Source organism: Erinaceus europaeus, chromosome 6 (assembly GCF_950295315.1).
Source record: "Erinaceus europaeus chromosome 6, mEriEur2.1, whole genome shotgun sequence".
NCBI lineage: Eukaryota > Metazoa > Chordata > Mammalia > Eulipotyphla > Erinaceidae > Erinaceus > Erinaceus europaeus.
The window spans coordinates 70,436,749-70,462,365 of NC_080167.1; the positions used below are offsets into that span (position 1 = coordinate 70,436,749).

General features: G+C 44.4%; 1 protein-coding gene across 13 annotated transcripts in view; it reads left to right on the forward strand.

Moving 5' to 3' along the window:
* Window positions 1-25,617, forward strand: part of PARD3 (par-3 family cell polarity regulator) — a 652,495-nt gene that overhangs the window by 240,329 nt on the left and 386,549 nt on the right. The gene's annotated exons all lie outside the window — the stretch shown is intronic.

Below are 25,617 nucleotides of genomic sequence, written 5' to 3' on the forward strand. Positions count from 1 at the left end.
ACAGCGGTTGGACCAATTGACATTCCCACCAGCAGTGCAGGAGGGTTCCTTTGACCCCACAACCTCTCCAGCATTTGCTGCTGTTACCTTTTCTGATGTATGACATTCTCACAGGAGTGAAGTGGTATCTCACTGCTGTCTTTGTTTGCATTTCTTTGACAATCAAAGACTTGGAGCATTTTTTCATGTGTTTCTCAGCCTTTTGGATCTCTTCTGTGGTGAATATTCTGTCCATGTCCTCCCCCCTTTTTGGATGGGGTCATTTGTTTTTTTTGTTGTTGTTGAGTTTGGCAAGCTCTTTATTTATTCTAGTTATTAGCCTCTTGTCTGATGTATGGCATATAAAGATCTTCTCCCATTCTGTGAGGGACCTCTTGGTTTGGGTAGTGGTTTCTTTTGCTGTGCAGAAGCTTTTTAATTTGATGTAGTCCCATAGGTTTATGCTTGCCTTAGTCTTCTTTGTAATTGGATTCGTTTCATTGAAGATGTCTTTAAAATTTATGCGGAAAAGAGTTCTGCCAATATTTTCCTCTAAGTATCTGAGGTTTGTGGTCTAACATCCAAGTCCTTGATCCACTTGGAATTTACTTTTGTATTTGGTGAAATATAGTGGTTCAGTTTCATTCTTCTGCAGTTTCAACCTATTGTTTCCAACACCATTTGTTGAAGAGACTCTGTTTTCCTCATTTAATAGTCTGGGCCCCTTTGTCAAAGATTAGATGTCCATAGGTGTGGGGCCTCATTTCTGGGCTCTCAGTTCTATTCCACTTGTCAGTGTGTCTATTCATGTTCCAGTACCAAGCAGTTTTGATGACAATGTCTCTATAATACAATTTGAGATCTGGGAGTGTGATGCCTCCAGTTCTGTTCTTTCTTCTCAAGATTGTTTTGGCAATTCTAAGTCTTTTCTGGTTCCAGATAAACATTTGTAGCATTCGTTCTATTCTCCAAAAAAATGTGGTTGGGATCTTGATAGGGATAGCATCAAATTTGTAGATGGCTCTGGGGAGTATATTCATTTGATGATGCTAATTCTTCCAACCCATAAACATGGAATATCTTTCCACTTCTTTGTGTCTTTTTCAGTTTCTTTGAGTAGTGATTCATAATTTTCAGTATATAAGTCTTTCACTTCTTTGGTTAAGTTTATTCCTAGATATTTTATTGTTTTTGTTGCTATAGTAAAAGGAACTGATTTCTGGATTTCAACTTCTTCTAATTTAGTTTGCATAGAAGAATGCCACTGACTTTTGAATGTTAATTTTGTAGCCTGAATCTTACTGTATTGCCTGATGATTTCCAAAAGCTTCTTGCTGGATTCCTTAGGCTTTTCTGTGTATACTTATCATGCCATCTGCAAATAGGGAGAGTTTGACTTCTTCTCTTCCAATCTGTATCCCTTTAATTCCTTGCTCCTGCCTGATTGCTATGGCAAGAACTTCCAACACTATGTCGAATAGTAATGGTGATAGTGGGCATCCCTGTCTAGTACCTGAGCTGAGGGGAAAGGCTTCCAGTTTTTCACCATTGAGTATGATGTTGGCTGTAGGTTTGCTATATATACACTTCATTATCTTTGTTTGTTTGTTTTTTACTTGAATTAATAATGATGTGACCTTTTACAGATCTTCTCTGTGAACTCAGCTGGGAATGTGTGCTGGAGTGCTGTGATGTTGGTAGGAGGCACTGTGTAAGGGAGATTTGTTCAGGAGAATGCTGAGTTTCAAGGAGATTTTTCCGCCGGTGGGGGTCTTGGCATGAACTTGCTTGTCCTTGAGACCTGAATCTGACTCCAGCTCCCAGCCCTCCCCACATCCTATTGATGATGCGTCTTGCCTGTCTCACGCCTTTTCCCCAGAGACGATCTTGCTTGCTGGTCGTCTCTGAAGAATTTCGAGACTTTGCGGGACTCTTTCCTCCATCACGTCCTCTTTTAGCTGTACCATTGCATTTATATATTCCCACATTGATATTGTATACCGCTAGAGTTGGGTGTGCTTTTTAAGGATACATAGATACATTATATCACTACTTGGTCGATCAGTTTTTGCTAGTACTATTTCCTGAATGGAGGGGAAAAAAATAAAAGGCACCATTATTTTGCTGCCACATTATCACCAACGTGTGGAACTACTGGACCTATTTTCTGGCTAGCATCCTCAAAGTTCTCATGGGCATCCCTGCCATTGTACAGTGTGGATGGAAACAGTGCTTCTCCCCTGCCTCCTCCTCTTCCACCCATACCTCTTCCTTCTACCTGCATACTTTAAAAAATTTTACTAGCTTCCCCTCCTTTCCTTTTTTTTTTTTTTCTTTTTGTTTTCCTTGCCCCCAGTGTTATCGCTGGGACTCAGTACCAGCACTGCAAATCTACTGCTCCTGGTGGCCATTTTTTCCATTTATTTGCATAGAACGGAGAGAAATTGAGAGATGAGGGGTGGGAGAGAAGGAGAGAGAAAGATAAACACCTGCATCACTGCTTTTGAAGCATCCCCCCTGCAGGTGGGAAGCTAGGGTCTCGAACTCAGATCTTTGAGTGGATCATTGTACTTAGTACTTGGTATGCTTAACCAGGTGCACCAGCAACCCTCCCCTCCATTCTCATTATTTTTAAATAGAAAATTTAGTGAATTTTGTTAAGATGTGCAAGAATTGTCTTGTGCTTGATTTATTTTTTTTCATCCACATCTCTTTTCTGTATTCAGATTGGGTCCTTGGACCTCTCATTAGCTGTGAGTTGACTGCTGTCTTTGACCTTATTACCTACCTTGCTGACCTTGACTTACCCCCATGATGCTGCTTAACTAAAAGTTTTTTTCTTCTGTTTCTTTTAAACATTTTTATTTATTTATTATTGAATAAATACAAAGAGAAATTGAGAGAAGAGGATGTGATAAAGATGGAGAGAGAGAGGGAGAGAGAGAGAGGGAGAGAGAGACCTGTAGCTCTGCTTCTCCACTCATGAAGCTTTCCCCCCTGCAGGTGGGGACCAGGGGCTTGAACTTGGCTCTTTGCACACTGTAATGTGCACTGTAATGTGTAACTTAACCAGGTGTGCGCTACTGCCTGGCGCCTCTGTTTTGTTCTTTTAAGCAATGTAAGTACGGGAAGAGTCTGATTTCTCAGGTTTAACCCCTTGTAGGGCTTCTGTTTAGAACATGGTGACTGGCACTCACAGCTTGCTTTACGGCATGTAAACGTTCCTGAATTTTAAGGTTGCAAAGGTTTGAAATAGTTACCGTTAACTTTCTTTTCTTCATCGAGGGCAACCACTCTTTCTTTCCAGATCTGTTATGAAATGCGGGATGCACATTTGGAATACTGTTGCCTGGAATATGCAAAATTGGCATAAATTTCTGAACCTGTGAATTTTCGTCAACATATATAAACACTCTTAAAATACTCTGAACTTTGGAGTAAATGAGTTGGCTGGATCTGCTAATTTTGAGATCACAAATCTTATTATTAGGTTCAAGCTAAAGTGAGCTGTATAGGTTTCAATGTCTCGTCTGCATCAGGTAGACTCAATAGTGTAAAAACATATATGCTCTGATCACCAGAGAGCAACCAATTTAAGTTTATTTCTCAAGGAGCAATCACAACAGTACAGGCGTGAAAAGTATTGCAGAAAAAGAAAGTGTAACTTGGAAGTGAAAGAGACAAGAGAAAATAAAACTTTCTCTGCCTTTAACCTGAATCTTTTCTATCTGTCGTGGGACATTCAGCTTCACGGGGCTTCATATTCGCTTCCTGGCCACTCCTGAGAAAAGGGAAACCAGATCAACCTTTGAACCTTTGATCATTCTTGTCAGTCTTCTTAACAGACCAAAGCTCCGTCAGACACCTGGCAGACATCATCTCAGTCTGTCTACCTGGAAGTTTCATTTGGGGATTTGCTCTTATTTTTTTAAATATTTATTTATTTATTTATTTATTTATTTATTTATTCCCTTTTTGTTGGCCTTGTTGTAGCTATTATTGTTGATGTTGTTGTTGGTCGATAGGACAGAGAGAAATGGAGAGAGGAGGGGCAGACAGAGAGGGGGAGAGAAAGACAGACACCTGCAGACCTGCTTCACCGCCTGTGAAGCGACTCCCCTGCAGGTGGAGAGCCGGGGGCTCGAACCAGGATCCTTACGTGGGTCCTTGCACTTTGTGCCACGTGCGCTTAACCCACTGCACTACTGCCTGAATCCCACCTTTTTTTTTTTTTTAATTATCTTTATTTATTGGATAGAGACAGTCAGAAATCAAGAGGTTAGGGGGAGATAGAGAGGGAGAGAGACAGAGAGACACCTGCAACCCTGCTTCACCACTCGCAAAGCTTTCCCCCTGCAGGTGGGGTCCAGGGGCTCGGACCTGGGGTCCTTGGCGCATTGTAACATGTGCACTCAACCAGGTGCGCCACCACTTGGCCCCAACCTCTTATTTCTTTTAATGGCCATATTGTTTAAATTTCTTTGAACTGATCTTACATATAAAAGAGCTTATGTCTAGGCTAGCCTATTGGAGTTCAGAGTAAACAGAATAGTAAACAGAATCTAGGAAATAAGGAAGAGCAAGCCCATAGATCAGCGTTGAAACTCATTTGTAAATCTCTACTTGTCCAGCATATATGCTGCTGCTTCTTGGAATTCTCTTTTCTTTACTTTTGAATTATCATCCTTTGTGCGTGTGACAATTAGAATGTCTTCTGTTTTAATTGCTCTATATGGAAACAAGTATGTTTTTTTTTTTTTTTTTTTTTTTTTTAAAAGAGTGAAACTTGCAATCTATTCAGGACCACTTTAGTGGCGCCTGTTTCATGAAGTCATCCACAAGGGCGTCATGAGTTCTAGGATGGGAACCAGCTGTGCAGCATGAGTTACGAGACACACATCTTGCTTTGTTGGGTGGACAAGATAGAGGGAAAATGGTGAACGCGTTCTTATCTTGAAGGCCGGCGTTTTGCTGTGCCTGCCCTTAGTTTCGCATCCATCCAGAGATGGATTATCACAAAGGCACTTCAGTGATATTTGCCTGCAGCTACTGAGTTGAGAGTTTGACCTGAATTACTTGATCAATTCAACCTAAATTCCTAAATTGACTAAGCACTTGACTGAAAAGACAATTTGCTGAAAATAGACACTATTTTGCAAGATGGTATTGACACATTGTGTGAAAGTATAGATTAAAGCTATCCAACAGATTTGTGTTAATTCAAGGAAATATTTCCAATTTAGATACAAGTGCAAATGCTAGCATGGGTACAAAAGCTGATGTAAAATTTATACATTTAGATGGTTGTGTAGTAGGACCCTTCCCACAGTGTTTCTTAAAGGTCAGCTGTCAAAGTTTAGGTCCGGAAGTTTAAACTGGGGAGTCGGGTGGTAGCGCAGCAGGTTAAGCTCAGGTGGCACAAAGCGCAAGGACCGGCGTAAGGATCCCAGTTCGAGCCCCCGGCTCCCCACGAGTAGGGGAGTCGCTTCACAGGCGGTGAAGCAGGTCTGCAGGTGTCTGTTTTTCTCTCCCCCTCTCTGTCTTCCCCTCCTCTCTCCATTTCTCTCTACCCTATCCAACAACAGCAACAATAATAACTACTACAACAACAATTAAAAAAAACAATGGCAACAAAAGGGAAAATAAATAAATATAAAAATATATATAAAAAGAAAGTTTAAACTGGCTTCGATTATACAACTCATTTTTGTAAGCAACATGACTAGATGAGCGATTCCCTTCTTTATTTCTAAAAATCAGAGGCTGTGAGAGTCGAGGAGCTTAAGATGGAATCCAAACCCTTTTCTCGGAAAGAAGGCAACTGAAGCCGAATAGAAAATGGCCAGTTCCGTTTAGAGTTTGTGACTTACTTTTTGAATGAAGACCTAAACATTGGGGGACCTTGCCTTTGTGTAAGAGGGTACCCCCCTCCCCCGCCCTCACACACACACACGCTTTGTCTCCTGCGGCCCTGTCACTCTGAATTATTCCTTTCTTTCGCATGCTGAATCAATGTATGGTCGCATTTGCACAGAAAGCTAAAGAAGGCATATTAGGGATCTGTACTAATGTAGATAAATTTTGTAAACTCAAACAAGATTGATCACCATCCCCACTTAATTCAGGGCAAAGGAAAGGAGTCTAATTTTTCTATTTCTCCACACTTCGTTTGGCATAATGGGAAAGGCATTCTTCTTCGAATCATTTTCAATGAAATGATTTTCAATATTGTTGTCATTGTGACGTCTTGACAATTACAGTGCATTTCTCAAGCCTACTGGAAATACTGCAGTGTTTTTTTTTTTTTTTTTTCATTTTTATTCTCCCCCTCTCTCCCCATTGTCGGGATCTGTGCTTGTTGCCTAGGAGACTGTTGTGGGGTTGGTTTCTGCTTGCTGTGCTGTCAGACTGTCAGAGTTATGGGTAAAGTTCTTGGCTTCGTCCTCATAAAAGTGTTGCTTAAATATTAGACATATTTTATCTATATCAGAGTGCTTTATTTCCTCAATTTAAAAAGCAGCCAACTAGTTGTTTGGTTTTCCTAAAATAATGGTCCATTTTTCTGAACCTGGTTAGTATTGGAATGCTCTGTTTTGCATCCAGACTTGCATTAGGGTTTGAGTTGTCATTGGCTGAGTACCAAATATAGCACTTTAATCAAAGTTCTCATGTAAATATTTGTTTACTTTGGGGAATCATGGGCATGTATTATGAGTTCCAAAATGTGCAGATGTAAACATTTTAAATGTTACATTTAAACCCAATCATCTTTTAGAAAATGTTAGTTACTTTCCTTATATTTCCTAAGTTGCAAAGTATAAGTTCAGAAGGAGCAGGTCGCACTGCCTCAGGAATTAGCCTTCCTTTGTGTTTGAAGTACAACTCAGTATAAAGAATCATTTAGTGTTTTTTTTTTTTTTTTCCCCTCCAGGGTTATTGCTGGGCTGGGTGCCTGCACCATGAATCCACCGCTCCTGGAGGCCATTTTTCCCCCCTTTTGTTGCCCTTGTTGTTGTAGCCTTGTTGTGGTTATTATTATTATCATTGTTGATGTTGTTCATTGTTGGATAGGACAGAGAGAAATGGAGAGAGGAGGGGAAGACAGAGAGGCGGAGAGAAAGACAGACACCTGCAGACCTGCTTCACCACCTGTGAAGCGACTCCCCTGCAGGTGGGGATTCAGGGGCTCGAAACAGGATCTTTATGCTGGTCCTTGCGCTTTGTGCCACATGCGCTTAACCCACTGTGCCACCGCCCGACCCCCTAGTTTTTTTTTAAGGTAGTTTTTAAAAACATTTTTTATGTATTCCCTTTTGTTGTTTTATTGTTGTAGTAATTATTATTGTTGTTATTAATGTCTTTGTTGTTGGATAGGACAGAGAGAAATGGAGAGAGGAGGAGAAGACAGAGAGGGGGAGAGAAAGACAGACACCTGCAGACCTGCTTCATCACCTTTGAAGCGACTCCCCTGCAGGTGGGGAGTCAGGGGCTCGAACCGGGATCCTCATGCAGGTCACTGCGCTTTGTACCACGTGCGCTTAACCCGCTGCGCTACCGCCCGACCCCCCCACCCCCTTTTAAAGACTTGAAAGCTTTCATAGGCCTTTGCTCTCGGGGTTGTTTCTAAACCCCCTGAAGCTGTTGGATCCTTGAGGGGTGGTTGTAACTGAGGACAGAAGCACACACACTGACACACACACACACACACACACACACTCACACACACACTCACACACACTGACACACACACACACTCACACACACACACTCACACACAAACACTTACACACACCCAGTATGTGGCAACTGTTTCAGGACAATGCAGATTGGACCTTGGTAGTCCAAGATATGACTTGATGACTGGCTCAGAATGCAGAACCCAAGGCCCACCCTGGAAGCAAGGGCCGTGTACATGGGCGGTGCTGCTGCATGGCCTCCCTGGGCTAATGAGAGAGAGGGAGAGACAGACAGACAGACAGACAGACACCTGTGTACCATTCATCCATGGAGTTCCCTTAGGCGGTGTCCGTGTGCTCCCATGTGGTGCTGAGGACAGATTGCCAAGGCTCATGCCTGCCGCACTACCCAGTCAGCCGTTTCTCCATCCCTGAGTCTGAATTTTGGACAAGATGTTTCAGGCTGGTCAATCATGGTTTTCCATTTTAGAGCAATGCTTCTTGGTCATGGTTGCTGGTTCATAAAAAGTAATGCCTGCTGCTTATCCCAGAGCCAGTTTCTGACATTCCCATTGAGGACCCCGAAAGCAACAGTGAGCAGAATCTTACGATCCTTTTAATGGCTAGTCAGGATTTAGAGCTGTGCGTGTAACAGCACGTGCAAATTCGTTGTCCCCGGAAACGAATAAACGCCCGTTCTACAGATTGCAGTGAGGTGGTGTTTGGAAAGGGAACCCATTTCTTTTAGTCCAAGCAGTTGTGTGCGTCCGTGTGTAGCATCTGGTCTGGCATGCGCGCACACCTTTCTCTCTCCTCACGGAGCCTGCTGTCCAGTGTCCGCAAGTTATAATGCACTAAAAGCCTTCTTCATTGCCTAGCTCTCCCTAAAAGGAAACTGTCTTATTCTTATTTTTTTTCTTTTTGCTTAGTCTTTCTTTTCACCTGTGGATAATGATTGTCAATACCCAAACCACCAGATGAGTCATTGGCTAAGTCTCAATGATTTTTTTTTTCTCTCCTTTCTTTTTAATTTTTATCTTTTATTATTTTTTTTTTAGATAGAGACAGCCAGAAATCAAGCAGGAAGGGGGAGATAGAGAGGGGAAAGAGACAGAGAGACACCTGCAGACACTGCTTCACAACTCACAAAGCCCCCCCCACAGGTGGGGACTGGGGGCGCAAACCTGGGTCTTTGTACCTTATAACATGTGTGCCCAATTTGGTGTACCACCATCCAGTCCCGTCTCAGTGATTTTTTTCCATCAAGTTTTCAAGTTGGTTGTGAGTGAATCTAATTAAGGTACATGCACAGCTCCTCTGCACAGAGATAGCAGTGGCAGTGGCTGTTGGTGGGAAGGTTTGAGTGATGAAGAGGCCGGATCTTTGCCTTCTGACGATCTAGGATTTGACACCCATGGAGAGGAAGCATGTAGTGTGGCCTGACTGTCTGGGCTCAGATTCCCCACATGCTGACCATCTAGGATTTGACACCCATGGAGAGGAAGTGTGTAGTATGGCCTGACTGTCTGGGCTCAGATTCCCCACATGCCAATTGATCCATGCTGGCGAGTTTTCTGCCATCTCTGACAACGTTATTCTCTGCCTATGAAATGGGAGTAACGGAAACTATTTTGCAGCATTGTGATGAGGGTTGATGGATGGACTAAGGTTCTTAGCAGATACGTGACCCGTAGTTACTGCTCAGTGAATGTTAGTGATTGTAGACTTAACTGGCTTATTATAAATGATTCAGCTCTATTTACTTCTGCATTACATGTTCCTTAAGGTGAAACATGAAGAGACTAGCAATGAAAGATCTCTCCACGTTGAAAGTAATAGAATCAGACATGCAGCCATCGCAGTAGAACCAGATTGTCTCATTCCCACCATGGAGCAGCCAGTCAGTGCCAAATGACTTTATTAGTAGCCAGTATACACAGGTTCTTTGGCATGGTGTTAGTTTGAGGGCCCAGGTGCTGGCACATCTGGTTGAGTGCATATATTACAGTGCAGAAGGACCCAGGTTCAAGCCCCTGGTCCCAACCTGCAGGGGGAAAGCTTCATGAGGCAGGGCTGCAGGTGTCTCTCTGTCTCTCGATGCCCCCCTCCACTCCCCCTCTCAATTTCTGTCTCTACCCAATAATACATAAATAAATAAACCACATTAAAAAGGAATTAGTTTGAAATTGGAACACCCAAGACTGAGAACTGTAAAATTAGCTATTTTAATGCATTTGAAGTTGTTTAACTTCTAACAGCTCCTCCTCTTTTGTTCTCCTTCCTTTTTCTTCGAAGCACTGAGCACACCACAGCATAGATTTGTGTTTTGTTTGTCCATTGTCCTCTCATGACAGAATGTTAAGTCTTGGAGGGGTCATTTTCTGGAGCAACTAGAAGACTGTGCAGCACTCAGTAAGCACTTCTTTTCACGGGATGACTTGCGATTCGTTCTTAAAATTTTTAGGACCAAGAAGATCCAAGTGTGAGTGTCAAGGCCATCTGTGACCAAAGTGAAGTGTATATACTCTGGTAGCAGTTCCGTGACTTAAAGGTCAGAAGAGACTTGCCTTTGTGAAATAATGGAAGTCTAAAGTGCTCGTGAAATAAATACAGAATAAAATAAATATTAGATCTGGTAGATTAGAGGAAGTTCACAGTGGCAGAAAACAGGGTCATGGAAGTATTGAATTTTTAGTGCCTAGGTAGAAGAAAACCACACTTTTATTTAGCATTCAGAAATAAAGTTTGTAATGATAAAGGAATGGGAGAGTAATCATTATCAGAGGCTGACTTGACAGTTACGGAGGTACTTGGATCCTTAATAAAATAATAGAAGACAAAGGTCAAAGGAGAAGGCCACTGAGCTTCTGAAGATATCTCCAGTGCGGTCAATAATCAACATCCATTTTTGAAAGACAAATTACTTGTCAGAGGAACTTGATAATTTCGAAATTTAATGACGTGACCCTTGAATTAAACTGGTCAAATAAAAGAGACGCGAGGGGATTCACAGTGGCCCTCACTGGGGTTTTTGATAGGCGAGTCAGCATTGCGTGGAGTGCGGAATGAATAGTAAACAGAATCAGAAAAATATTGGGGGAATTTCTGGCCAGCCTGAGGACTTATCACCAATATGTGAAACAACGAGTCTTTGAGTGTTGCCAGCAAAGCCCCCCTTTTTATACTGTCAGTCTTGAGGGCACCCAATCTGTAACTGTCTCTTCTTTGCTCGAACAATCACCCTTAGAATAGTTAGGAGAGAAATAGATGAACAATCCCTTCATCTCTTTTCCTTCTCAAAGAGAGGAAGAGTTTGTGCCCTTCTTCGCAGGACTTGAAAGTGTTCTAACTGAAGGCTCCCGCTTGCGCGGTTCTGCTCAGACTGCAGACTCTGGGAGGCCAAAGGCCAGCTCTCTGCCGCAGTCTGGGAGGCTCCCTAGTTCAGCATCCCCAAGAATAGCTGTTGGCATGAAGAAACGTTAGAGGGCTCGGCGGTCGCACACTGGGTGAAGTGTACATATTACTAAGAGCAAGGACTCACGCAAGGATCCCAGTTCGAGCCCCCGGCTCCCCACCTGCAGGAGGAGGGTTGCTTCATGGGCAGTGAAGCAGGTCTTTCTCTCTCTATCTCACCTACTCCTCTCAATTTATCTCTGTCCTATCCAATAAAAAGAAATTGGGAAAAAATGGCCAGTGGATTCATAGTCCTGGCACCAAGCTCCAGTGATAACCCTGGAGGAAAAGAAAAAGAAAGAAGGAAGGAAGAAAGGAAGGAAGGAAGGAAGGAGAAATGCTCCACTTCACTTACCATGAGAGAAATGCAAATTAAAACCACACTGAGGCTTCGTCTGCCACCTGAGAGAATGGCCTCCATCAATAAACCAGAACATGACAGGTGTTGGCGAGGTTGTGGGGAAAAGGGAATTCTGCTGTGCTGCTGGTGGGAGTGCACATTGGTGCAGCCTGGAGTTGGAAGTTGTTATGGAGAGTTCTTAGACAAATAAAAGTGGAGTCCCCGTATGGTCCAGCAGTGCCACTCCTAGGCATTTCTCCAGTGCACACTCCAACACTGATTAGAAGGGACACGTGCACCCCTGAGTTCACAGCTGCGTTACTCACAACAGCCAGAGTGGAAGCACCTAGATGCCCATCCACAGCTGACTGGCTAAAGAACTTACGGGATATATATATATATATATATATATATATATATATATATATATATATATATATATATATATATATTATGGAATATTACTCTGCCACCAAAAAGATGATATTGTGTCCTTTGGAGCAAAATGGCCAGAACTGAAGGTGGTGATGCTTAGAGATGGGTAGACAAGTGCCAGACGGTCTCACTCGTGTGGAATCCAGAAAGCTGACTTACATGATCTTGCCCCCACCACCCTCCCCCCCAAAAAATCCAAACAAAACAGAAACAAGCAAACTGTAAGAACTGACTTGTGAGAACTCTGGAGGTGATGTTTGGGAGCTGGGAGGGTAGGGATATGGAACTTTGGTGCTGGGTGTGGCGAGGAGCTATATACAGCTATATACCTGTAATCTTACAATCTTGTAACAAGCTATTAATAGCAAATAAGGAAGACATTGGGGGAGGAATAGCTGTTGATACAGAGACAGCATTGCAGGCATCAGAGAGATGAAGCACTCGTCCACATCTCTCACTTCCTAAAAAGGAAGGGAGGGAGGGAACAAGGAAGGAAAGGAGGAAGAGAGAGAGAGAGAGATGGAGAGAGAGGGAGATATGGAGAGAGAGAGAGGGAGATATGGAGAGAGAGAGATATATATATAGGGAGAGAGATGGAGAGAGAGAGGGAGATATGGAGAGAGAGAGAGGGAGATATGGAGAGAGAGATATGGAGAGAGAGGGAGATATGGAGAGAGATATATATATAGAGAGAGATATGGAGAGAGAGAGATATGGAGAGAGAGAGGGAGATATGGAGAGAGAGAGGGAGATATGGAGAGAGATATGGAGAGAGAGAGATATGGAGAGATAGATATATAGAGAGAGAGATGGAGAGAGATATGGAGATAGAGGGAGATATATATATAGAGAGAGATATGGAGAGAGAGAGAGAGAGGGAGATATGGAGAGAGAGATATGGAGAGAGAGAGAGGGAGATATGGAGAGAGAGAGGGAGAGGGAGATATGGAGAGAGAGAGGGAGATATGGAGAGAGAGAGGGAGATATGGAGAGAGAGAGAGGGAGATATGGAGAGAGAGATATGGAGAGAGAGAGAGAGAGAGGTGCTGGATCTCTTTTAAAGATTTTGGAGTCTGAGGGGTCGGGTCAATGGCACAGCTGGATAAGCACACACATTTTCGTGAATAAGGACTTGAGTTCAAGCCCCCAGCTCCCCATCTACAGGGGGAAAACTTCACAAGTGGTGAAGCAGGGCAGCAGGTGTCTCTCTGTCTCTTTCCCTCTATCTCTCCCTCTTCCCTTTCAATTTCTCTCTGTCCAATCAAATAAAATACATCAATAAAGTTAAAGAAAGCATTGGTTAAAAAAAAAACCGAAACATATCAAAAAATAAATAGAGATCTGGAATCCGCTCAAATCCATGCTTGTTGAAGAAGGTGCAGTCGACCTCCCCCCCTTTTCCAAAGCTGCCTGTGAACAGGACCACATTTCAGCCTTCGTGTCTTCTTTGCTTGTTGAACACGGTAATGCTCTCTTGTTTTAACACTGGTCTGTCTTCTGCCACGATTTCCACCTTGTAATGCGTTTGGCTGGTGGTCTTGCTGTTTACCACGGTCCCCACAGCAAGGCCATCATGTGGCTGAGGGAGAAAACATACATTCTTTTTTTAAATTTATTTATTTATTTTCCCTTTTGTTGCCCTTGTTTTATTGTTGTCGTTATTGTTATTGATGTCGTCGGATAGGACAGAGAGAAATGGAGAGAGGGAGGGGAAGACAGAGAGGGGGAGAGAAAGACAGACACCTGCAGATCTGCTTCACCACCTGTGAAGCGACTCCCCTGCAGGTGGGGAGCCAGGGGCTCGAACCGGGATCCTTACGCCGGTCCTTGTGCTTTGCACCACATGCGCTTAACCCGCTGCTCTACCGCCCGGCTCTTGAAAACATAGGTTCTTTCAGGCATGAATTTTAGGCCTGGTGCCTGTGAGGTTAATGCTAATGCGTAAGCACTGTTTATTAATTAAGCTGACACTGAATCTAACACACAGAACACGAAGTTATGTTTTCATCAGTGGGTGAAAATGTTGTGACCAGCGGCTCTTAACCGGGTTTTATAGCTCTCCCAGGAACAGCGGTTCAGGGTTTGCTGTGACTCTGCAGGACGTAACCGGCCTGGATAACTCCATCAGTGGCACCCTGGTGCCTCTTGTGGGTCCTGAGAGTGAGAGGGCCAGGGAGACAGACTCAGTCACTACCTCACCTGGTTTCTTTCTGGTTCCCATTCTCACCTTCTCCACTTCAAATCCTTTCTTGCTCATTAAGCTGTTCCTTTACATGTACAAAAATAATACTCCCACACGCCAGTCTTCTCCCCGGGAGACTCTCTAGTGCCAACTGTTTGAATCATGTCTCCCGCTCACCTCTGGCCCCTGGCGCCTGGGCCCCTGGGCACCCCGGGACCTTTATGGCTCTGCTCACGTCTTTAGAGCCTCAGCCTCTCCCTTGCCCGAGCCTGTGACTAGGTATTTTGTGGGCTACTGGAGCATTTGTTGCTGTTTAAACTTTTTATTTGTTTTATCTTTATTTATTGATTGGATAGATTCAGCCAGAAATCAAGAGAGAAGGGGGAGGTAGGGAGAGAGACAGAGAGACACCTGCAGTCCTGCTTCACCACTTGCAAAGCTTTCCTCCCTACAGGTGGGGACCGGGGACTCGAACCTGGGGCCTTGCTCATTGTGACATGTGTGTTCGGTCAGGTGCACCACCACCCAGCCCCTGTCACCTTTTAAACGTTTCATAGAATGATTCACTTAGAAGGATAAATAATGGTCAGAGAACCCTAGAACAGACATCCAGTACCTTTTGTCATTGTTCAGAATAGTCGTGGCCGACAGGTGCTGGACAGGTGTTTGTAGTTTGAAGTGGTTGGGCCTTCTACCTGCCACAACAACAATAACAACAATAAAAAGAATGGGACCGGGCTGTGAGCCAAGGGGCAGAACCCACCCTGTCAGGCTCCCCATCACTCCTGTCTCACTGGCTGGGGTTCCCACTCTGCACTCGTTTCTTTGAGCTGGACTGTTCCTGAAGAGGACTCCAGGGTCACCGGTTTTTCACCGGCAGGAGAGCCACTCGGGCACCTCAACCCCTCTCCCCGCTCCCTCAGTGGATGATGAGAGCAGAACCCCTGCTTGGAATCTTTGAATAGTTGGGAAGTGATTTGTTGTTGTTGCTGTTCATCTTTTGCACCTTAACCAACTAAAACAAGCTTTGTGTGTGTGTGTGTGTGTGTGTGTGTGTGTATGTGTGTGTGTGTGTGTGTGTGTGTGAGAGAGAGAGAGAGAGAGAGAGAGAGGGAGAGAGAGGGACAGGGAGGGAGAGAGAGGTGAGAGGTGAGAAGGATAAGTGAGAGGGAGAGAGAGGAGAGAAAGGTGGCAGGCAGCAGAGTAGAACAAAGAACAACCCATGGCATCCAGGCCAGCAAGTCCTCTGACCCCAGTGGGCAAGGGGCCAGCCTCTCCTGTCTCCTGTCACACCAGCGGGCTCTGTGTCCTCTGCCTTGTGCCCAGGTGAGGCAGGACGGTGCCCCCAGGGCAGCGATGGAGGGTGGGCTAAGAAGAAAGGCAGGCCCGTTCCTAGCTGCAGTGCAAACCACAGCTCCTAAGGCCTCGCACATCCCCTTGTTAAGGGTCTCTGAATAATCAAGATGACGGAAGCCTTTTCTTTACACTCGGGCCAGGAGCTCAGCTCATTCTGCTAACTCTGGCCCCAAACAAAGGGACGGTCCAGGCTCATGTAGGGGTGCAGGCTGGAGAGCAAAGCGTCCTCACAGAAGTGGAGGCTGCGAGGTTATGGGGAGGGACTTGGGCCCGTTGCTCAGGGTCTGGCTGCCTGAGTCTGTGATCTTTCCTGCACAGCTGGGTCTGGGAAGGTTTAACTTCAGCACAAGATACACCACTGGGGGTGTGTGGGACACCTTTTAGGAGGGCAGAAGCTAGCCGGGGTTACAGAAGCCGCCTTCTCAGTAAAGGTTCAGTCTGACCTTCACCGCCTCTACTTGCTACCACTGCTCACCCAGTGAAGGCCAGCCTGCGCTAACCACTGCTCCATCTCAGACTGTCCATATATTCTTTTAATTTTAATTTTTTTTATTTATAAAAAGGAAACACTGACTAAGCCATAGGATAAGAGGGGTACAGCTTTGCACATTTCCCACCACCAGAGCTCCCTATCCCATCCCCTCCCCTGATAGCTTTCCTATTCTTTATCCCTCTGGGAGCATGGACCCAGGGTCACTGTGGGATGCAGAAGGTGGAAGGTCTGGCTTCTGTAATTGCTTCCCTGCTGAACATGGGTGTTGACAGGTGGATCCATACTCCCAGCCTGTCTCTCTCTTTCCCTAGTCGGGCAGGGCTCTGGGGAAGCGGCGCTCCAGGACACATTGGTGGGGTCGTCTGTCCAGGGAAGTCTGGTCGCATCTTGCTGGCATCTGGAACCTGGTGGCTGAAAAGAGAGTTAGCATATAAGGCCAAACAAACTGTTGGACAATCATGAACCTAAAGGCTGGACTAGTGTCAACACACTCTTAACCTTTATTATCTCTCAGTTTTTCCGTCCTGTATTGAGGCCTGCTTACAGATGCATCACAGTCAGATTATAAGCACATATTGTAAGCGTATCCAGGGGCTAGAATGTGGACATTCCTGTCCCCCTGTTGCCCTTCCCTGTGACGAGCCTCTCCATTCAGCCCTCCTCAGCTGCCTTTTCCTCACCATACACCCTTGGCTGGCGTGTGATGGGTGTGAGGGCCTTAAGGAACCAGGTGCCACAGCTGCTGTGGGGCAGATGCCACCAAGTGGTCAGCTACTTTTTTATTTTAATTTTATTAGTGACTTAATGCTGATTAACAAAATTATAAGGTAATGGGTATAATTCTGTGCCACTCGCACCCCCCACAGTTCCAGAGTTCTCTCCCCACTGGAAGCTACAGCCGTTCTCACAAGGTTGCAGATATGGGTTGACTATTATTTCTACAACTATCTGTCTAGATTTGTATATGTTTGCTCATTTATTTTTTCCTATGGTCCTGCTGTCTCTTCCTTTCCAAGTCACACCTATGCCTATTACTACATCCAAATGTCCCTCCCTTTTTTTCCTCTTCTCTCACTGGGTCCTGATGGAGTTGGAGTTCAGAGCCCTCTGGGCATCTTCCCCTTATTATTTCTCCCCCACTGGGAGGATGGCCAAAAATTCTTTATGGGGTGCAGAGGGTGAGAGTTCTGGCTTCTGTGATGCTTCTCTGGTGGACACGGTCATTGGCAGGTCGAGCGATACACCCAGCCTGTTAGAAAGATGTTTTCTAAATGTAACCTTCCCCCAGTCAACCTCCCATCACCCCATCGTCGCAGCCTTGACAAGCCCTGCCTCTCCCTGCTCAGCACTGCCGGCAAATCCAAATTGGCCAGGACAGGAAGCCAGGTAACAAGCTCTCTGGGTGCTGCTGGGCCCCAGAGGAACACTGCAGCCTCTGACCCACCCTTAAAGTGTCAGTGAGGGCATCTGTTGGTGTGGTTTCTCCGTTCACCTCCAAGGCAGATCCTAACCACAACATTCATTTACTTATTGCTTCTGTACACAAGCTACAAAATACTGATGATGCTCATTCCTATCCCCCAAACCCCCTTTCTGAGTCCTTGACTGTTTTGTCAAGCTATTTTCTGCCTTACCTTAGAAAATGCACAGATTTCTAGCCAGAGACTTTGCCTTGGTGAATGAGAATACTGCTGAATAAAGGGTAACACATATCAGATCCCCTTAAAAATCCTGGCAACAGGTTTGTTTGTTTGTTTGTTTGTTTTTGTTTTAACCTCCGTGGTATGTGTTAAGGACTTGGTCTTTTTCACTGTGTGACATGTCTTAGCAAATGCAGGATTGTTGGGGCCAGGTGGTGGCGCACCTGGTTAAATACACACATTACAGGTTCAATGTGTGATCCCTACCTGCAGGGGGAAGCTTCATGGGTGGTGAAGCAGGGCTGCAGGTGTCTCTCTGTCTCTTTCCCTTTCTATCTCTGTCACCCCTCGCAATTTCTCTCTGTCTTTATCCAATAATAAATAAATAAAATGATTTTTTAAATTTATTTATTTTCCCTTTTGTTGTCCTTGTTTTTCATTGTTGTTGTGATTATTATTGTTGTTTTGATGTCACTGTTGTTGGATAAGATGGAGAGAGGAGAGAGAGAGAGACCTGCAGACCTGCTTCACCGCCTGTGAAGCGACTTCCCTGCAGGTTGGGAGCTGGGGGCTTGAACAGGGATCCTTAAGCTGGTCCTTGCTCTTTGCGCCATGTGCGCTTAACCCGCTGCGCTACCGCCCGCCTCCCAAAGTGATTTAAAAAAAGAAAAGAAAAGAAAAGAAAACGTGTAATTGCTCTGGAGATGGAAAAGTTGGTCTTCTTTTCACATGAAGAGTCATCATGCTGCTTACATCATTATTTCCCCCTAAGAGAACATGCACGACTGCATATTATCTTTAAATCTGATTAAATACCTCGACGGCTTCTGTCTGCTCCTGAGGAAGGCTCATTCGTTGCCTTGTATGGTTAAATAATTCAGAAACCACTAGAAGAATGAGCGAAAGAAAAGCGGTGGGGGGGGGGGGGAGAAGGCAGATGAGATAGTTAGCAGTTAAAAATGTATGTATCTGCCCTTTTCGTATTTGCTTGAATGTATTATTAGATTTGCCGGTTTCCACTTATTTAAAAGGCAGCTTAGCTAGAGAGGCAGATCAATATTTGCAGTGCATTAGCGCCACGGAGAGTGTGAAGTCTCCTGATGCGGCTTTGCGGCCGTTCTAGCCGCTCTTCAAAGGAAAGCACACATCAAACACACTCCGCCACCTCCATCCCAGACTTGGTGGTGACATTGCGCTGGTCCCTGCTCGTACCATCCCACAGCTTAATTATTGAAGATTCTTGTCTTTGAATTTTCTTTTTAATATTTCAGAAGCTCTGCTTTGAAAATCCACGTATTAAATAAGTCCGAAGATTACAGGGAAAGTTTGATTATCATGTTTTGTAATGCTTCCATTTTCCTAAAACCAGGGATGAAGGATTGTAATGCTAATGACCAAATTACCTGAAGTGAGAAGTCCCTGCCTTACCAAATCACATACAAATCAGAGCAGAGTATTCCTAATGCCAAGGTCGGCTGTGGACCTTAGAATCAGGGAGCTGTCAGAGGGGGAATCAGAGCCTAGATTCATATTTTCTCTGTGACCAAGACAAAAATATATAGATGATTTTTTTGATGTCTTATCTGAACAGAGAGAGGAGGGAAGCCTGACGGGTGACTCAGGCAGTTGTGTTCCGTGATTCATTTTCTCGGTAAGACCAGCCATTTTGAACACTCTGTTCCATGAGAAGCAGCTTGTCAGAGGTTGTCGTGCCATTGTGACGTCTGCTGCACCACTGCCTTCAACTCTGTTGCTTTTTTAAATATTAATTTATTCCCTTTTGTTGCCCTTGTTGTTTTTTTATTGCTGCTGTAGTTATTGTTGTTGTTATTGTTATTGCTGTCGTTGTTGTTGGATAGGACAGAGAGGAGGGGAAGACAGAGAGGGAGAGAGAAAGACACCTGCTTCACCGCTTGTGAAGCAGCTCCTCCTGCAGGTGGGGAGCCGGGGCTCGAACCAAGATCCTTAAGCTAGTCCTTGAACTCTGTGTGTTTTTACTTTCTAGTTTTGCTGGCAAACCTTCAGCCTGCTTGGAGAGGTGCCTATCACTGCTCTGAAATGCCTTTTAATTTTGTAGATTTTATTTATTTATATTTATTTTTTACCTCCAGGGTTATTATCAGTGGGGCTCAGTGCCTGCACCATGAATCCACTACTGCTGCTGGAGGCTATTTTTTCCATTTTCTTAATAGGACAGGACAGAGAGACATGGAGAGAGGAGGGGAAGACAGAGAAGGGGAGAGAAAGACAGACACCTGACGACCTGCTTCACCGCCTGTGAAGCGACTCCCCTGCAGGTGGGGAGCCGGGGGCTCGAACCGGGATCCTTATGCCGGTCCTTGTGCTTTGTACTATGTGCGCTTAACCAGGTGCACCAACTCTCAGCCCATTTATTTATTTATTTATTTATTTATTTATTTATTTATTTATTTATTTATTTATTTATTTTAGACAGGACAGAGAGACATTTAGAGGCAAGAGGGAAATAGGGAGGGAGACAGAGAGACATCTGCAGACCTGCTTCACCTCTTGTGAAACTTTCCCTCAGCAGTTGGGGGCTGGGGACTTGAAGCCAGGTCCTGGCTCCAAAATGCTTGTCTGTTCTCTCTAGTACATTTGATTGTCAAACATTCTGTTAGGAAGAGACTTTTTGGGGACTCAGCAGCATATGAACTCAAGTGGACCAATGTGATTTTTTTTTTTTTAAGAAGTAAAAAGCTTATGCAGCCTGACCCATGATGTAGCCTCTGGTTTTTTGTTTGTTTGTTTGTTTTGTTTTTCCTCCAGGGTTATTGCTGGGCTTGGTACCTGCACCATGAATCCACTGCTCCTGGAGGCCATTTCCCCCCCCTTTTGTTGCCCTTGTTGTTGTAGGCTCATTGTCGTTATTATTATTGCCATTGTTGATGTCACTGTCGTTGGATAGGAGAGAGAGAAATGGAGAGAGGAGCGGAAGACAGAGAGGGGGGAGAGAAAGACACCTGCAGACCTGCTTCATCGCCTGTGAAGCGACTCCCCTGCAGGTGGGGGCCTGGGGGCTCAAACTGGGATCCTTACGCCGGTCCTTGCGCTTTGCACCACGTGCGCTTAACCCGCTGTGCTACTGCCCGACTCCCAGTAGCCTCTGGTTTTTATACATTCAGAGACTGAGGTCTAGGGAGGGAGCCTTCTCTGAAGCGAGAATCACACATCCAGGCTGTGGTGCACTTGCAATGTTTGGGTCCTTGGGGGTCACCAGTCCTTTTCAAGGTGACACAGACTAAGACACATCTTGTGTTTCTCCCTGAGGGGACACCTGCACCATTACGGCCTTGACACTGATGAGTAAAGTGTGTATCCCTCGGCATAACACATTCAAATTTAAAACAAACCAGCATGGCGCAAAGCACAAGGACCAGCGTAAGGGTCCCGGTTTGAGCCTCCAGCTCCCCATCTGCAGGAGAGTCACTTCACAGGCGGTGAAGCAGGTCTGCAGGTGTCTGTCTTTCTCTCCCCCTCTCTGTCTTCCCTTCCTCTATCCATTTCTCTCTGTCCTATCTAACAATGGTGAAATCAATAACTACAACAATGAAAAACAAGGGCAACAAAAGGGAAAATAAATAAATATATATATATTAAAAAAAAAGCAGACAATGAAACATTTTTACCACCAGCCCTTGAAGAAGTGGTAAAACCATTACTTGTCTTATGTCTGTACTCCTAGCTGGATAATTTATATTCTACTAGTTATGACAGGGAGGCACTTCTAAATTACTTTTACATATTGATGCTCACTAGTTGTCTTGAGAAAAACTTTCCTATGATGGCTTGATTTGGAAGGGAAGGTTGGATTGTCTTTTTTTAATTTTATTTATTTATTTTTAATTTTTTTGTAATTTTGTAATTTTTTATTTACTTATTCCCTTTTGTTGCATTTGTTGTTTTATTGCTGTAGTTATTGTTGTTGTTGTTGGATAAGACAGAGAGAAATGGGAGAGAGGAAGGGAAGACAGAGAGGGGGAGAGAAAGACAGACACCTGCAGACCTGCTTCACCGCCTGTGAAGCGACTCCCCTGCAGGTGGGGAGCCGGGGGGGCTCGAACCAGGATCCTTACACAGGTCCTAGAGCTTCACGCCACATGTGCTTAACCCACTGTGCTACCGCCGACTCCCGTCTTTTTTTTTTTTTTTTTTTAAACCACGATGCCATTTTGGTTTGGAAGAAGAACAAAAAAAAAGATAACTGTGGCCCTCCAGTGTCTGGCATAGTTTGTGGAAGAGGCTTGAAGGGAGCCTGGCATGATTTGTTTCTGGTGTTGATTTTAAACCACACTGTGAGTATGAGGGCTTCCTGATACATAGTGACTTTTCTGACCAATTGGGAATGATGTTCAGATCTGTGATTTCCTGCTGAAAAGAAACATCAACATTTGAAAGCCTGACATCACCCGGTAATTAATGTGTTCTAAATAACTAATGTTACAAATATCTGCCTGTGGGGAAAAGATCTATTGAATGTGTTAGATAAGCAAATAAACTTGAATGTATCCAAGAATAAAAAGTTTGTATTGTAGCTACCCTCTGATAAAGCTCTCATTTGTCATTTGGATTTAATATCAAAGAAGACTATCTACAGTTAAACTAAAAGATTCCTGGAACGCTCATCTCCTTTCTAGGTAAATACCTGTGGCGTTCTTTTCTTCATATACATGTCATATTGCACCAGACTGAATGCAGATGCAGAGATGAGATTCCAGATGCCTTCAGCAAAATCCAAAACACTGCTATTCTTCCCACTGGGTGTTTTATTTAGTGAAAGTGTGTCTTCATAAAACTGTTGTTTATGCTGACACATAAGGGGTTTATTATTGCAAACTTAAATCGAACTGATACTTGACGTGTCTTCATTTTCTTAGCCAGTATGGTCAAACTCGATAGCTGTCACCTGCTACTTCAACAAAAACTCCTCCTTGGAGTCCTGAGATGAAAGTTCAGGTCAGACTGGTGAGAGGCAGCACAGGGGACAGAGTCAGACCATCCACTGCTTCCCTCTCCAGCTGCACCAACATGAGAGCAAAAAAAGGTTTTGCGTGGAGAACTCACAGGAAGGGCCCCTGGGACAGCCTGCACTTTGCAGTTAATGCAAATGCTGCAAGGTCTTGGCACCTGCCCTCCCCACCCCACCTCCAAGCACCCAGGCATCTATGGGTCCTGCTGTCACTTTCTAGTCTCTTTCTCTCTTAACAGTGACAAAGCATCAACTGCTGATAGACTATGTCTGTTTCAGACAGACAGATTATCACGGTGATCTTCTCCCAACAGAAGATGACTGTTCTGCTTGTTTAATCCGAATTGTGAATGCAATGCATTTAGGACATTTGGGAAACAAGTAGAGTGAGATGTTTCTTTATTTCTTTATTTAGTTTATTTATACAATAAATTTCCATACTGTTCCCACCACCAGAGCTCCCATAACCCATCCCCTCCACTGGAAGCTTCCCTGTTCTTTATCCCTCTGGGAACATGGACCCAAATTCTTTTTTTTTTTTAATTTTTTTTTAATATTTATTTTATTTATTTATTCCCTTTTGTTGCCCTTGTTGTTTTATTGTTGTAGTTATTATTGTTGTTGTTGTTGGATAGGACAGAGAGAAATGGAGAGAGGAGGGGAAGACAGAGAGGAGGAGAGAAAGATAGACACCTGCAGACCTGCTTCACTGCTTGTGAAGCGACTCCCCTGCAGGTGGGGAGCCGGGGTTCGAACCGGGATCCTTATGCTGATCCTTGTGCTTTGCGCCACCTGCGCTTAACCCGCTGCACTACAGCCCGACTCCCGATGGACCCAAATTCTTTATGCGGAGCAGAAGGTGGGAGTTCTGGCTTCTGTCATTGCTTCTCCGCTGGACATGGGTGTCGGCAGGAGAATCCACACCCCCAGCCTGTTTCTGTCTTTCCTTAGTGGGGCAGGGATCTGGGGAGGGGAGGTTCCGGGACACACGGGTGAGGGCGTCTGCCCAGGTTGGCATCATGGTAACATCTGTAACTTGGGGACTGAAAAAAGCATTAAGATATAAAGCAGAATGACTTGTTTAATAATCTGGAACCTAAAGGCAAGAATATAGCAGATGAGATTTGAGGTCTCCATTTTGGAAAAAGCTAGTAGGTCTATTTTAGGTATATTTCAAGGGGCCGATGACTTTACTAGTTTTTCCCTGAATCTGAGTTTTATTTCAGTGAAATAATATAGTCTCTGTAGTTATTTTGGACTTGAATTGTACTTCTGTGTGATTATTTTGTTATCACGGGTGTTTTTTTTTTGTTCATTTTTTTCTGTGTGTGTTTTTTTTTTCCTTTTCTTTAAAGACCACTGGTGAATTTTCTGAGTTTCTTTAAGGTGTGCGCATTCATTGGAATGAGGCATCACCAGAGTTCTCCATCTTCACCAGTCCACCTCTCAAAGATCACCACCAGCGTTCTCAGAAGTCTTAGAAATACTCTACTTGGGGCCAGGCGGTGGCACACCTGGCTAAGCGCACACATTACAGTGCGCAAGGATCCGGGTTCCAGCCCCTGGTCCCCACCTGCAGGGGGAAAGCTTCACAAGTGGTGAAGCATGGCTGCAGGTGTCTCTCTGTCTCTCTCCCGCACTATTTACCCCTCCCCTCACAGTTTCTCTCTGTCTGTATTAAAAATAAAGATTAAAAAAATTAAAAAAGATAATCCTCTTTAAAAAAAAGAAATACTCTACTTTTTTGTTTTTTTTTCAAGTTAATGTGTATCAGTTCTCTAGATACCACATAACCATCTCGTCGTTGTCTTTCAACTCTTTTTTCACTAAGCAACATCACCTCCAGTTCTGTCTATTTTGTGTCAAAGGACACAATGTCATCTTTTTTGATTGCAGAGAAGTATTCCATGGAGTATCTGTCCATAACTTCTTTAGCTAGTCATGTATTGATGGGCGTGTAGGCTGCTTCCACTCTTTGGCTATTCTAAATAACTGCATACTCATTTTTGAAAACAGAGTCCACTACACATAACCAAGTTTTGTTCTTCTTGATTATACTTTTAAGTGCCTTCACCCAGGTTAGAGGTGCAGTGCTCCCGATTCTAGCTCTCAGGAGTTGTTTCAAACTGTGCTGTTATCCTTTGGTTCTGATGGTTCTCTTTCTTCTAGGCTGTAACATTGATCATATCTGCAAAGATGTGTGGCTTAGCTGACCCAGACGTTAGCTTGTCATTGTTTTAGTCACAGCTATAGCAAACAGGCCTCTTTTTTATAGAGTTACTAGAGTCTCCTGTAATTCTGTGTACATGTGGCAGAAACTGCCTACGTGTTAGTGTATTATGTTCAGGACTCCTGTTAATCTCAAAGGTGAAAAAAACAAAATGACATGATGCTCTCTTGACTGAATAAAAGAAACGTTCTGTTCCACAGAGTTCTTCCCTAGACTAGTTAAAGAGGCTTACAGTTCTGGAGTTTTCTCCCAGCAGATGCGATCAAATGGTGGCATTCTTCTCCTGACTCAGGTTTTTCTTTGTTGTTGTTGTTTGTTTGTTTTTGTTTTGTTTTCAGGACTATCCCTGGGGCTCAGTGCCTGCAGTATGAATCCACTGCTCCTGTGGCCATCATTTTTTCCATTGTTGCTGCTGCTGCTGCTGCTGTTGTTGGATAGGACAGAGAGAAATGGAGAGAGGAGGGGAAGACGGAGGTGGGGGGGGGGGAGAAAGACAGACACCTGCAGACCTGCTACACCGCCTGTGAAGCAACTTCCCTGCAGGTGGGGAGCCGGGATCCTTGTGCTGGTCCTTGCGCTTGGCACTGTGTGTGCTTAACCCAGTGCACCATCGCCCAGCCTCCTCATTTAGATTTTTGAATATGTGTAATACATTGTTCAGAGCATGGGGGACAGCAGAAATAGTCATGGTTCTTGTTGCTTTCTGTACACAGCATGTCTCAGACACTAATCCAAGCACTGTGTCCTTCAGCGCTTAGTATGCTCTGGCCAAGTGTGCTCTGTGATTGCTGTGGGTGGACAGGAGCCAGAGGCTATCCAGCTGCCTGCCCGGAGCCTCCCGCGTGA